Source organism: Amblyomma maculatum, chromosome 1, assembly GCF_055883805.1.
Source record: "Amblyomma maculatum isolate TAMU_Amacu chromosome 1, ASM5588380v1, whole genome shotgun sequence".
In the NCBI taxonomy this organism is placed as follows: domain Eukaryota; kingdom Metazoa; phylum Arthropoda; class Arachnida; order Ixodida; family Ixodidae; genus Amblyomma; species Amblyomma maculatum.
The window spans coordinates 470,574,746-470,590,208 of NC_139344.1; the positions used below are offsets into that span (position 1 = coordinate 470,574,746).

At 45.4% G+C, this 15,463-nt stretch overlaps 1 long non-coding RNA gene and 1 pseudogene across 1 annotated transcript; both read right to left on the reverse strand.

Moving 5' to 3' along the window:
- Nucleotides 1-1,226: 1,226 nt before the first annotated feature.
- Nucleotides 1,227-3,488, reverse strand: LOC146209942 (uncharacterized; annotated as a pseudogene).
- Nucleotides 3,489-8,317: 4,829 nt separating this feature from the next.
- On the reverse strand, nucleotides 8,318-14,129 carry LOC146209943 (uncharacterized). The gene is made up of 3 exons (XR_014703489.1): nucleotides 14,029-14,129; nucleotides 13,870-13,945; nucleotides 8,318-9,114 (listed from the first exon to the last, which is right to left on the reverse strand). It is a non-coding gene; the product is annotated as an uncharacterized LOC146209943 (long non-coding RNA).
- Between the last annotated feature and the right edge of the window lie 1,334 nt (nucleotides 14,130-15,463).

A 15,463-nucleotide genomic window follows, 5' to 3' on the forward strand; every position in this document is an offset into this window, starting at 1 on the left:
TACCGTGATACGATCTTTTGTACGCAGCCTTCGTTTATTTCCGACAAGCTCCTCACAACTGAATCGGAGGCTACTGGTCGAACAAAAATTAAGGCTTGCTTTGCATCAACAGTCACTGTAATAATGACAACGAATTTTTCTCGGCAGTGAGGTATCGGAAGTATGCGTTGAGTTCATCTGAAGTGGAGATTGCGGATAGTGTAGTCGTATGTGCTCGCGCTGGCCTGCCGACTACAACAAGCGGAAACCCGGCGCATGCGCAAATCGGTCGGTGGGATCGGTCTATGCAGAGCAAACCTCCCCAAGAAAGAAACGATGCTTGCTCAAGCGGTGATTTTGACTCGAACGAAAGCGAAGTGTCAGCACCTCCACGTATTGGAAACGTCTTTGGTAAGTGTACTTTTCTTGTCAAACTGCATTCAGGTTACAATGAGTGAATTTTGAGGTGAGCAAATGTAGTATAGCACTGATCCACGTAGCATAGCACTGTTGTCTTTGACGGCTTGAAATCCTTTCGCTTAACTGCAGTGACCCACTACGCGGAAAGCTTCTCATTTTGCGGGAAATGATGAAAGATCACATCGTCGCGGGCGCCGGTGTTCGTGCAGTCGAAGGCTGCGCAGAACGCCGGCATGATGGGTCCATCGCGTCACTCGATACTGCACACGTTTCAGTACCTTACAACAAAAACGCACAAATACAGAAACACAGTGCAGCTCCAAGCAGCTTATGCAGGCACACAGGCAGAAAGAAGTGCGGTCGCGGAGGCTGCGAAGCGACGATCACCAGTTTTGACGTCATCACTCCGCGGTTTCCGGTTTCGGCTCGCATCGTCAGGGTCATCAACAGCGCTCGGCGGACGGCGGGGGGCGGAGCTACCGCGCAAATTTAAACGGCGATTATGTCGGTCCTAAGCAATGAATCTGCAAAAAAATTTCACCCGCATGATTTATAAGGATCCCACATCCACACGTGAGCATCTTAATGAATTCGAAAAACTCTTCAGCTTCCCTTTAAACTTCGGGTCAAGGTGAAGTGGCGAGGCCCATGGACCGTCGGAGCGGCGGGCGATTCCCTCACGGAGCATGGCTTCGAACTCTGCTTTGGATATGCGCATGCGGTCTGGTGCAAGGCGATGGGCGCAGCAGAAAACCGGGGGCCTGGGGTGATTCGTATGTAGTGCACGGTGGTATGCTGCACCTCACGTGGCAACCCGCTAGGGCGCGTCAAACCGGAAAATTTGGCGAGGATGGCGTGGTACGACGAATGATTTTCAACACCGAGTACTTTGATGCTAGGCTGGTGGGTAGTGGTTCCCTGCCCTGGCGAAGAATGTCCCATTGTCGCGTCGATGAGACGGTCGTGGTGGCAGAACCGATTATTGGCTCGATGACGTCAGCGATGACAAAATTCCAATGAAGGGCATGGCGTATGTTTTTAAACTGGACGTGCAGGCGGAGCGAGCCGTAAGTCTTGATTGTGGACCAGTTTGCCGCGCTCAGCTCGAACGACGTAGGAGGACGGGGAAGATGGGCTCGTGGGTAGCAGCAGATGTCAGAACCGCTGTCGACAAGGAACCGCTGCTTTGTAATTTGGTCGGTGACGAAGATGCGACGGCCTCCAGGTTGGCAGCTCGCAGCCGTGTCTACGAGCTGCCGTTTACGTTTTCCAGCGGAGCAGGGTGGTCGACATTGGCGTGCTCTTTCTCCGAAGCGTCGATGGTAGTACCACTGGCCGTCGTCACCAGGCTGCTGCGACGGGTGGTGTTATGCTCACGGCTTTGCGAGAGAAGCGTCGGTACGTGTTGATCCAGGCGGCGTTGAAGGGAGCTAAGCTGTCGACTGATATCGTCGATAAGGCGCGCAAGCTCTGTGGTGCTCAGCGGTGCCTGGACGGTGGGCGACAACGCGATCAGAGATCCTGGCAAGTTGGTCGAGAGGTATCGTAAGCTGAGCCTGCAGAATTGCCTGGACGTGCGGTGGAAGTCGTTAAAGTCAAAGTGCTCGAGGTAAGGAATCCTGGACTTCCATGCTGGCTGCAAGCGCACGCATGTGGCGGAGGAGCTGCGAAGGCTGGCGCTCGTCAAGTTCTGCGGACTGTAGTTGCCACACCTTCTGGTCTTCGGAGAGTGACAGGCGGTGGGTGAGTTCAGTCTTGAGGTGTTCGCAAAGGCTGCCCGTTGGTGGGCTGACAAGGATATCCCAGACCTCGTTGGCGTGGCGGGAATCGAGGTTGGTGATTACTTAATCGTAGCGGGTCCGGTCTTGCGTGATGTGTGCAAGGGAGATCTGGGCCTCGACTTGGGCGAACCACACCTCGGGCGAGTCGGGCAAAAACTTGGCAGCGACACGGCAGACATCTTGTGGGGGAGCGTGCAGGATGCTGTCTCCACGGGTTCTGTCGTCCTCGGCAGCCGGCAGGATGCTGCTGCACGGAAGCGTTGAGTTGGCCGTGCAGTTCGGGAAGCTGTTGCTCTTGCTCGTCCATGGCGATGTGTTTTGTTCGTTGTCCGGGTCACCAGATGTGGGATGTCAGTCCCGCTAAAGGACAAATCCCAACATATAAAAACGTAACGAGCATTTATTCTGTTAACAGTGGTAGCGGACGAGCAAACTATCACCACACTCGTCTCCGAAGTGGAGTGTAAAAGCCGAGCTTTCCAGCCGTGCAGCCTGTTTTTGTAGCCGCCGCATAGAGAAAGGGATTGGGTAAAGAGCAGACACTTCCATAGGGCCCAGCGGTCCAATTGACTGTTGCGCACCAAGCGGCTGAAGCTCGCCTCACATCCGCTTTCATTAAAGGCGCGCAGTTTGAATGTTGAAATGCGCTGCGCCACGGCGCGCAATTTGAATGCTAGCAAGTGCTTGCCGTACTGCCGTGCCCTGTTAGAACATATATTCTGTACGGTGTAGTATTATTTTTCTATTTATTTTCAGCAATGAAATATAAAATTAGGTCACAAATACGGCTGACTGGTCATCAACGCAGCTGCGTCAAAGCGTTTGTCAAACAGCACTATTGCAGGAAAGACGCCAAGAGCTCTGTGAAATGAACATTATTTTGCTTCATACAAAAACAAAACACATACAATTCTGTCACAGTTTGGTGCACGAAAGCAGCCAGGAAGACAGACAAAACGTGGGGTACTTCAGCCCACGCGTACATTATAAAAAAGGTAAAAATATACACAAGGCAAGAAACAATACACAGGTCGACAAATGTAGCATTACATGCAGATATACAAAGTATGGAACATGATACACAAGAAAATAGGCATACATTATGCTTAAAATATATTCGCGGCTCCCTCACAATACCCTGTATTTCATTTTAAACACAGATTTCAAACAAATATACTTCAAGTAGTCTTGGGTATTATGCCACAGACACATTGCTTTCGGCTTAAACGCGCACCCTTCCCCATGCCAACATGTGTTTTTGGATGCGACCTTCGGAGCAAAATTCCAGCAGACGGTCACGTACTTCATCCTCAGCATTATCGTTTTCAGAAAGTTTGAAGGGTTCCTAATCACAAATATTCTGTGAGCCCGAAATAAGCTGGAAAACATTGATTCATGTTACAAAGTGCCTTGTATTCATTTTACAATGACAATGTAACTAGCACTCGTTTAATTCATAGTCAGAATGTGTAAGAATGGTTTCTCTATTATGCGCGTCTTTATAGCCTGGGTCTTTCTGGGACGGTAAATAGAAACCAATCACTTTTAGCTTGCAATGTTCTCAGATGGTCAGTTTGTTGGAATGTGAAAATATGTACTGATAATAATATTTCAGGAAACAATTGGGACATTTCATGCCTATTAACACATTGTTCAGGTTAAATAACAATTATATCGTTGTAGAAATAACTGATAAATACCTGAGAAATACATTAAATCACGTGAATTGGCTAGCCGAAAGTAAAAGCTCAAACCTATCTGCTCGTGGAATGCGGGATATTGGTCCGGACCTCTCGCACGTATGCTGCAATTGTCTCACCAGGGCACACAACAGAGAATGCCGAATCCTCGCATCAGCTGGAAAATTTACAGTAGAAATATATGTCATCGTGATACACCTTTTACTGACACTGTGTAAACAGATTAAACGCGAGAAATCTGTAAAGGAATAAAGTTACGAAAATTGGTCAATGATTTATCGAACCTTGCGTGCATACCCACGTAAAATACACAAATCAAGCTACACGACGAAGATTCCTACCAGTAATTTCCAAGCATTGCTCCATTTTCCGATGTTTCTTTGGTTTTAAAAGCTGCATTGACAGATCACTACGCGTTTCATTCAATTAAAATATTTGATACCCGGCGGCAACAACACAGGGGCTACCAGCCAGACGTCCACAGTGCGTGCTAGCAGCACTGCAAATAAAAGCGCGGGTGGAATGCATGTTTTCAGAAACGGAGAGGACGTAATTATCGGCGCGCCACTTTTTTAGTATTTATTTATTATTTTTTATTTATTTATTTATACAGTACTGCAGGCCATAAAAAGGCCCTGGCACGAATGGGGCACAGTCGAGCATCGTTATACACACCTATGTACAGTACATTTTTCCGTGGAAAGAGGAGAGCAGAAGGAAAGAACAAGAACACATTTTGAGATATTACAAAAAATAGACGTTATTGCTTCAAAAATTGTTGAATTGCGGAGAGGACATTTGTACCTTCAAACACATGCGAAGGCAAACCATTCCACTCGGTTAAAGTCCTTGGGAAAAATGAATATTTGAATTGGTTTGTGCGGGCAAATACAGGAGTTAGTTTATGAGGATGATGACGCCTCGTAACTCTGGACGATGAGGGTTGAAAATACAACCAAGGATTCATACGGAACGTGCGATAATAGATGTTGAAGAGGAATTTTGTTCTTGCTAGCCTTCTCCGAGATGCTAATGATTCGATTTCATTTATTCTAATCAACTGTGATGGTGAATCATGTCTGCGGAAGCGGTTATCTATGAAGCGTACTGCTGATCTTTGTACTTGCTCTAACTTATTAATATCCTGCTTTGTATAAGGATCCCAGACTTCGCAGGCATATTCTAGCTTGGAACGGACTAAACAATTGTATGCTAGACGCTTTACATCGGAGGTGCAGTGCTTGAGCCTATGTCTCAGTTGGCCTAGTTTGTGACGGGCAGATGAGCAGATGTTCTGAATATGGGGGGACCAGTTCAAGTGATTGTTAATTGTAACTCCTAAATATTTGAAGCTGTCGGTTTCAGTTATAAGGGTGTCCTTGATAGTGTATCGGTAAGAATGGTACGATTTTTCGTTCGTGATGCGCATGAACACGGTTTTATTGACGTTAAGTTTCATATCCCACTTTTCACACCAGTCAGAAATAGCGTTAATACTTTTATTTAAAACCACTTGATCGTATTATTAATAGCCCTGAAGAGCAGGCAGTCGTCCGCAAATAAACGAATATTCACACTTTCATGGATAGAGGCAGTCAAGTCATTCACATAAATTAAAAAAAGAAGAGGACCTATCACGCTGCCTTGCGGAACGCCGGAGGTTACGGAAAGGCAGTCTGAATAATGGCCTTTAAAATCGACAAACTGCTGGCGCATGTCTAGATATGATGAAATCCAATTAAGCTCAGTTCGAGGTATACCCAGCTCGTCAAGTTTATATAATAGACCGGAATGCGTAACCATGTCGAATGCTTTGCTAAAATCGAGAAATATTACATCAATTTGGCCAGCATTATCGAGTACCGAAGAAAAGGAATGTATTGTGGAAACCAGTTGAGTAGTTGTCGACAACCCTTTGCGAAAACCATGCTGAAATGGGGAGAGAACGTTGTTCTTATCTAGGAAGTCAGATATGTAGTTCGAAATAATATGTTCCATAAGTTTGCATGCGGTGCTGGTGAGAGATATCGGGCGGTAGTTGGTTAACTGATCGCGGTTGCCTTTCTTGAAAACAGGCACAACACGGGCAAGCCTCCATTCAGATGGAAAATCGCCAGTAGAAAGTGATGAACGAAATATAATAACAAGAAAGTGTGCTAGTGATTCAGCGTAACGTCGCAGGAATACGTTTGAGATGCCGTCAGGGCCACAAGACAATTTTGGCTTCAAATTGAGAAGCATTGAAAAAATTTCTTCATATGTTATGAATTCCGGGCTAACGCTGTTCGTGTTATTGTAAGATCTAGGGTGGGGACGGGGATTCGAAAAAACTGACTGAAAGAAATGATTGAACTCCTTGGCTATTTGTGACCTGTCGCGAACAACGTTTTCGCCGACCTTGACACGATCGACGGTTCTGCGTCCTTCATGATTAAGGTGGCGCCAAAATTTGGCAGGGTTACTTTTGATGAATTCAGCTAATGTATTGGAATAAAAATATTGTTTGCTGACACGAAGTTTTTCTGCCAATGCACGCCTTAGGTTTTGAAGTACACAATTACTAGTCCTGCGTTTTCTAAGCCGTTTGACTTTGCGAATTAAATGAATTATTTCGCGGGTAATCCACGGAGTTTTTCGGCGAACAGTTTTAGTTTTACTTGGGATGAAGTTATCTATGCAAAAGTGGCAATGGGACTTAAATTTGTTCCATAGGTCATTCACATCGCCCCCAGAAAAGTTATCTAGGACCATTTCGAGGTAACCAAGAACAGATTCATCGTTAGCCCTGGTAAAATCCCTAACGGTCTTCCTGCACCGAACTGGCGGGCAATTTGGTGCAGTACGCATATTGCATGTAAACAGTATCAACTTGTGATCGGAGATGCCATCTGCTACTTCAACACTAACATCACTAAGTGATCGGCTGTGGAAAATCAGATCTAATACTGAGGATGATGTGTCCTGTACTCTCGCTGGAATATTAACAGCTTGTGTGAGATCACAAGCCAACATAAAGTCCGAGACAACGCTTTCATGAGGTGAGTTCGATGAAAGGTTGGGCCAAGGGAATTCAGGTAAGTTAAGATCTCCGGCGATTATTATACACTTTCTGCTGTACATCACAAGAAGGTCATGCGTTTTAGTTAGAAAATCAATGCTGGCGGAAGGAGGGCGGTACGTCGCAAACAATATAAACGAATCTCCATAGCAGTCAACTCGAAGACACAGACTTTCGTGATCATCTATTTGCTCTAACAATGTACCTTTTGTGCCATTGGATAGTATGACAGCAACCCCACCACCACGAGAAGGTCTGTCTCGTCTAAAAATGGAATATGAATCCGGGACAACGTCTTGGTCGCTTATTTCTTCGTGAAGCCACGTTTCAGTAATTACGGTCACATGAGGGTCATAGCATAAAAGAATACGTTCAAGTTCATTAGTTTTATTTACTATACTTCGAGCGTTAATGTTTAGAAGGCGCAGATAGTCTGGTGCAGATGAAGGGACTGACCATGTGTGTTCCGTTAAAGCAGCTGAGCGCGAAAATTTTACCCGAGTGTTACTTTGGTCGTCCCATACAAATATGTCGTTATCTATCCGCAGCTTATCATTCAGCAAAAACACCTTTTTCCCACTGTCTTTTTCGCCCTTAGCACTTTCCCAAAGTAATCTCCGCCTTCGAAGTGTGCAGCGTGAATAGTCATTTTCAATGAAAACATTAGTTCCCTTCAGTTTATTAGCGTTCTTCAGCACTGCTTGCTGTTTAGAAGCACCTCGGCGTTTCTTTTTCTATTGCCTTTTCTTAAAGCGCATTCCAGCGGGTTTTTTCTTGCAGATGACGATCCTCGACACACACGTTTCTGGTTCTCGAGATTTTGTGCGGTACCTTTTTTCCCTGTTGTTTTAACAATAACGGTTCCGTACTACATACCCCGCGAGAACACTCGTCTAACACATTAGCCTGCTCTCGATGTTCAGATTTCACCCGGCCAACACATCGCCTAAAAGAGATTGCGCACTGGTGAAGGCCATCGTCAACCCCAAATCTTCACCACTCTGTGGGCAGCCCTGGTATGCGCAGCTACTAGCTGCGCGGTCACTGAATCGACTGTTTTCTTCTGTGCAGTGCGGAGAACTCAGCACCGAGGCGGACTGCCTGTGATTGTGGACACTACAGCGAGGTGCATGGCAATATCCATTGATGTCCTGATGTGGCTGGGGTTCGGGGGCCTAGGCTTCATCGTAGTCGAACCATGAGGAGCCGAGATAAAGGAGCAGAAGCAGCCAGGGAGGAGAAGCAAAGAAAAGTGTTTTAATACAACTTTTTACATGATGGGATATTTACAGGTCAAGAGAGGAAAACGGAGCTCTCGGTGGTGACAATTTCCACCGCTTGAATACGGTTGGTTATCCCCACTTCCCTAGGTGGTTCAATTTGTGCAGTCCAATCAGTGAGCACAAGAGATCACTCGAGGTGCCGCCCACTGCTGAGGGTGGTGCTCGGACCTCCTCTCACATCTTTCGATGACGAGGGCAAATTTTCCAATGTCGATGACGATCTTGTGCGGGCGATTGAGTTTCTGCACCAAGTGAAACATCCCGCGAGGTCGCCCGCTGGCGGCGGTAATTTCCCCCGCGTAATTTCAAGAGGGTCACCCGCCTTCTTCAAGAATTCGGCGAGCGGAGTCAACCGTCAAGGCTGCTCGGTGGCGTGCCTCTGGCCTATTCAGCACGACGATAGGTTCCCTGCTGTCGCCGCCTTGGCGCCAAGGGGACTAAGGCCTGAAAGCAGCTCGTTTCTATCCCCACAGAGGGGAGGCGGGAAGGGTTGGTCGCCGCAGTCGGAAACAAAGCGTCACTCCGCCGTCGTCGCCGCCGCTTCGCTGCCTTTGGCGCCGGTCGCTCGCCGGCGTCCGCTAAGTCGCACCTCTTTTCAGCTGCTGAAGTCTGCGCGTACCTCGGCCGGAACCGCGGTCACAACAGTCCTGATCTGCGCAGCTGGGATCTGCTTATCGTCGGCGCGACGGCCACTTCCGCACCTCTCCTAATCCGTCGTCAACCCCAAATCTTCAGCACTTTGTGGGCAGTCCTGGCATGTGCAGCTACTAGCTGTGCGGTCACTGAATCGACTGTTTTCTTCTGTGCAGGTACGCGCACTTGTGTTGTGATCGCATAGTCTGCCTGGGCTGCCCGACAGGTGTTTTGTGTTGCCGCCATGAATGAGAAGTCACCTACAACGGTAAAAGAAGTAACTAAGATATTACAGGAGCTAGGGAACAAATTTGGTTCCTTCCAGACAGAGCTCAGGAATGAGATGCGTGAAATTAGCGACTCTGTTAAGTTCATGAACTCTCACTTTGAGGAGTTCAAGCAGATAATAGCATGCAGCTGGAGCCCCAAACACTGAAAAAAGAAAACAACGAACTACGAACAGCCTTACAGTCAGCTCAATATGAAATCATTCAGCTAAAACAGTATTCCCGTTCACAGAACCTGGAGATTAAAGGACTACCCTGGAGACCAGATGAAAACCTTGTCGAGGCTGTAATGAAAATTTATGAAAAGCTAAATGCTTCAGTGTGTCCCACGGACATTGATGTGGTACATCGAGTTCTGTGCAAAGACAAAGAAAGGCCTAACGTCGTTGTAAAATTTACATCACGTAGTTCACGTAACTTGCTGCTCAACGCTGCGAAAAAGAACAGCCTTTTTCCAGAAGATTTTAGATACGAAGGGGAGGAGAGGGTGTAGATTAATGAACACATGTGCCCGGAAAACAAGATTTTGTTTGGGAAAGCAAGTACAAGGAAAAAGGAATACAGATGGAAGTTCCTATAGGTTGTGAACGGTCGAATTCTTGCGCGGAAAGCAGAAAACTCGACTGTCATTCACACTATTAAGGAAAGCGATCTAGCTTTGATCTGCTAAGTTGTTTTTTCTTATCTCTAAGATGTGGTCTAGTACTATCAACTCGGCTTGTGATTTTGCCGTGCGCAGGCCCAATCCGCTCCCTTATGTACTGAAATATCCGCAGTATTCACAAAAATATTGACTGCCTTTGTTCCTTGGTGACGCAACATTCATTCATGTTTGAGTTCATCGCTCTGACTGAGACATGGCTGTATCCCGGGGAATTTCACAACATTCCAGGATACTCTTTTTTTCCATGTACCGAGGGCAGGTAATACAAGAGGTGGCGGTGTTGCTTTATTTGTCAAGACATCTTCATATTGTCTCGTAGTATCCGAACTTTCTTATACCTTTAATAATGAATTTGATATACTCGTTATAAAGCTCCCAGGTATGCTCTTAACGGTAATATATCGCGCCACCAACAGGAACATGCATATATTCCTCTTATATTTTGAGCGCTTGCTTATGTCCCTATCTTGCTTTCGCATGAAAACAGTTATTGCAGGAGACTTGAACATTGACGCAATGAAAGAGAAGTCTGTGGGTACCATAATGTTGCGAAATTACCGACAAGAGTAACCTTTACTTCTTCATCATTAATTGACCTTATACTTTTAACTTCAGCCCGGATTCGAGCAGTACTTATGACTATCCCGTAACGGATCATTTTCTGATTGGCTTTCTTTTTCCCTCTAATGGTACAAATACCCCAAGACGTGTTTACACTCGTGTAAACTTTAATACTCTAAAGCAACGTCTACAAGAGGTGAATTTAGAGCCATCACACCTAGAAGACACAAATGCTCAATATGACGGGCTTAGTAGGACTATAAGAAATGCGATCTCTCAGTCAACAGAAACACATTCCAAGAAGTACTATAGCACTCCCATCTCTCCGTGGATGACCAAAACGATCCTATCTTTTATAAAAAAGAAGGATTTCTGGCATACTAAGCTTAAACAGAAGAAAATTCCAAGAAGACTGTAGGAATGACTGTGACACGTAAAAAGAATCCTTTAAGTTTTACATACCGCATAGCCAATGAACCCCTCTTAGTTGTAAGCACTTTTATGTACTTAGGAATCCACTTAACCTCTGATCTGCGATGGAACGAGCACATATCGTATATAGAAAAAAAAAAGCTTTAAGACAACTACACTACCTGAGAAGAACGCTGGCACAATCCACACAAGAAATAAAGCTTTTAGCTTATAAAACATTTGTTAGTCCAATAATGGAATATGCTGCAGCAGCGTGGGACTCTTGGACCGAAACTAACAAACTTAAATTAGAAAATGTCCAACGCAAAGCAGCCAGGTTTATATTTAATTGTTACAGCTGGAAAGTTTCTCCAACAGCCCTACTGAAAACCACAGGTCTTGAAGAACTGGCCTTGCGTCGTCATCGCGAAAAATTAAAGTTGTTCTACTTATTTTATCACAGTAAAATAAAAATAGAGGAAGGAATTTTAGTTGAGCACACATCTCGTCGCCCTACACGCTCCTACCATTCTAAAAGAGTCGCCACGTTTTCGTGTGGAAGAAATGTTTTTAAATTCTCCTTCTTTCCCCACACCATCACTAAATGGAATTGTTTAACCGCAGACATTGTCAATTGCGAATCCGTGAATCTATTTTTACAAGCTCTTAATGAAGCATAGGGCTCTTATGTTTCCCCGTTCTGGGCCAAGTTAAATGCCTTTGTTCGTTGTCAACTTAGACATCGTTTGTCAACTCTCTGCCTCTGCACTCGGTTTTGTGTGGCATGCTCTGGTTTTGATTCTGATTGTTTCCTGCTTCTGTTATAATGTTCATCTTGTTCTTACCAGGATGTTTGTACCCCACTCCTGCCTAAGGCCTGTGACACAGGCCGGCAGTATTTGCTAAATAAATAAATAAAATAAAAATAAAGAATACCATAGAATGAAATATAACGTTTCGCGAAATAAAGTCACTGCTGCCATAAGAAAGCGTAAAAAAGAATACTATACTCTCATTAATAGCCAGAAGTTGTAATGATTCAAAGCTAACATGGCGAATCATTAAATCGGTTATTAAACCTACAGCTGTTGGTTTTGTAATGCCTGACTTTGAAGTTATGGGAATAACGTTCAATTCATTGGTTTCTTCATTTAATAGCTATTTCTGTGAAATAGGCTCACGGATTGCGGACGCATGCCCTTTGGTTGACAGCCCCGTTGCCATTTCTTACAATTCGGCATCGTTCGGATATATTGATATAACCGCTGATGAAATCGTCGCAGTTGTTAAGGCCATGTCAGATAAGCATTCTGCTGGAATAGACGACAGCTCTACTTTTTTACTAAAGGAATGCATTAATATATTAGCCGTTCCACAAGAAAAAAAAATCTTTAATCGCGCCTTCCATGAAGCTACTTTCCCAGACTCTTTAAAAGTAGCTAAAGATATTCCTATATTTAAAAGTGGGGATCAGAATGCTTTTGAAAATTATCGCCCCATTTCCATCCTCAGCAGTATTAATGCTCTATTTGAAAAAGTTTTAGCGGCTCGAGTAACAGCTTTTGTGGAACGCGAAGCTATACTCTCCACCTATCAGCATGGCTTTAGGAGCAATCGATCAACTGGCACAGCGGGCCCTTAATATCGAACCTCATAAATCAGCTATTAAACAACAACAAATTTGTCTTGGGCGTATTCTTAGACATTAAAAAGGCCTTTGATTCGGCGGATCACGACATCCTGCTTCGCAAATTAGAGTGCTGTGGCTTTCGCGGTATTCCACCCGAATGTTTTCGCAGTTATTTCAGAAATGGAAAACAGTGTGTTGAATTGCTCTATCTAAAATCAGAGTACAAGGTTGTCGGTGCCGGCGTGCCGCAGGGGTCAGTCCTTGGGCCTACTCTATTTTCCATATAAATAAGTGACCTCCCCAAATTATTAAATAAATTTACAACATCCATGTATGCTGACGACACTGCCTTGATTTGCGCTGGTGAATCATAAGAGGATGTGATCAAAAGTGCAAATCTTGAACTTGACTCTATCTCGCATTGGTTTGCTAGCAATAAGTTGGCGCTTCACTCTGCTAAAACATAGTACGTTCTATTCAGGTCCCCACACAAGCCGCCACCACCTCAGAACCTGGCAACCTCACATCGAATCTCTCTCCAAAAAGTTATCCCGTGTCTGCTTCACACTGTTAAAATGTCAACAGTACTTCGATTCTGTCACTCTAAGGACAATATACTTTTCGTTATTTCGCGATCACCTGTCATATTGTGTTGAATCTTGGGGCCATACCTATCCGACATATTTAGAACTACTTTTCAAAATTCAAAAAAGAGCAATTCGGTTCATATATTCCAGTTACCGTGCCCATACGACGCCTCTCTTCAAAATCTTTAAATATACTTCCCCTTCATCTAATAATTCAGCATAAAACTGCGATAATGGTGCACCATTCGATCACCAGCAACTATCCCTTACTCTCATCTCACTTTGTCTCCTCACAATACAGATCACGAAGCACAGCAAAACACAATTTTCTGATCCCAATTAGCAAAAATGTGTATGGCAAAAGAACTCTTCTGTCTGTAGGAACTACAATATGGAATGAAATCCCCATAGAAATAAAGCAAAATACCAACTTCTATGCACTGCTAAAGTCGTACTATTACAATAGGTTGTGACTCTTTTACTGCTTTTAAAATTTTGCCAAATGTCTGTGCTGTCGACTAGATAATTTTTTTTGAACATTATGCGCATGGATCCCAAACTAGCCTGCCAGCTAGGGATCCAGATGCTTGTTGCATTGTTCCTTGAGTTGGAAATAAGAATTGATTGATTGATTGTTAAAAACACCCCAACACGCAAAACTCAACGAGAAACTACGCAAAAGTAACCACTAGGCAAGCCAAGCAAAGAACGTCAGCCATGGGTTCGCTCTTATTAAACTGCGCAGTAACCGGCGAGCCCTTGTTGCGACATTAACGCGCACATATAGACCTTCCCTTCACAACCGCGCCAGTCAGAGTACTCAGATAAAGCTGCTTCAAATGCAGCGTAGTTTGCAAACAGAAAACATTTCTCACCTTGGCTTTGCTGGAAGCTGCCGGAGTGTCACGGACTGGCCGACCCATGACGTGCGCACCGGCACCTTTTCACGAGCTGCGTAATTCAGAAAACCGGCCGGCTTGGTCAGTATAAACTGCTCGAAATGCAACGTTTCAAGTCAAAATAACATTCCTCACCTTGCCGTCCTGACAAACTGCAGTAGTTCCGCTTCGAAGGCCAAGAAAATCGCAGTCAGTCTTCACGAGCACGCAGCCCGCGTAGGCAGCCCTTCCCATACGCTGTCGTGACGCTGGGCCTACGTCGACCCGGCCTTCACTTGGTAGCGTGCAGAGACTCGGGGTTGAAGTAGGATTGAATCTTCGAAGTTGGTGAAATATGTACAAGCAGGTTTAATGGCACTTTGAGAAACTTATTTACAAGATTATTTACACGAAAAAGAAGGGTACATCAGCAAAATGGCCAGCGTTAAGAGTTCATAGTGAGAAGCGACTGGATGAGCCGTTTACCCAGGGCTCAGAGCGACATTTTGTGCTCTGCAGCGTCCTTAAAACCCCCTATGTCCAGCCCCTCTCTGAAGATGCTGACCAACCAAATCCAGGGCACGCCCCTCAGATATCGGCATCCAATCGAACACATCACTGCACTGATGCTCTGAAGCACTGACTGGCCCGGCATTGTTTCGTTGAGCCTGGTCACTTGTTGGCGGGAAAAGCTTGGGAACGGCGAGGAGGTACATTTCTATTCTTCAGCCAAGAATCGATAGGCAGCTGGTTCCGGCAAGTGGATTTACTTCTCAGAAACCCAAGTGCACGTGGGCGCCGCATACGCTCCCAGCATTGTCCGTTTTCGACAATTGCCAATCTTTCCTGCATTCCTGGGAAATCACTTAATGGCTGTATGCGTCATGCTCCTTTCTTGTCCTGCACGTCAGCGGACATGTCACTCTGTCGTCTCCTTTGGAAAGTAGGCATTCCTCACTGGACGATAGGGCTTCTCGACTGGAAGGGTGAGCAAAAGAAAGAAAGCACTTCCTGCATTTCCCGCAGGGGGACGTTTCTTTGTGTTTTTCCAGACGTTCTCTTGACAGGGTCAATTTGGCATTTGCAGGGTGTCCACAAAGCAAAACAGGCATACAAAACAGGATTCCTGGAAACAGGCTCACTTAGAGCCATTGGACCATCACCACATATTCACAACACTTATCCATGCCCACAGGCGAACAATAGAGCGCGCAAATGCGGATGCACGGTCGTAACAGCCTCCTCCCCCGCCAGAAGAGTCACGGAGGGCAGCAGTCGCAGCTGCTGCATGAAGAGACGACTTAATGGCCTGCACGTGAACGCTTGAAGCTCGCTGTTGCTTGTCGCGTTGTCTTGATTGTTGTAGGCCAAATTGCTCGAGCTGTCTGAAACTCAACCACATGTCTAAACAAGCACTCGGCTCCCGTCTGAAGAGACCAGGTCAAAAGAAAACTGCCATTGTTGTTCGAGAAAAGCCCACTCTCAAGACGTTCAGGACCCACGTATTCCTAGAAAACCAAACGTGCTGCTTTACATAGCCACACATATACAAGCGCACGAAAAAAAAAAAAAAAAAACCTGATTATCAATT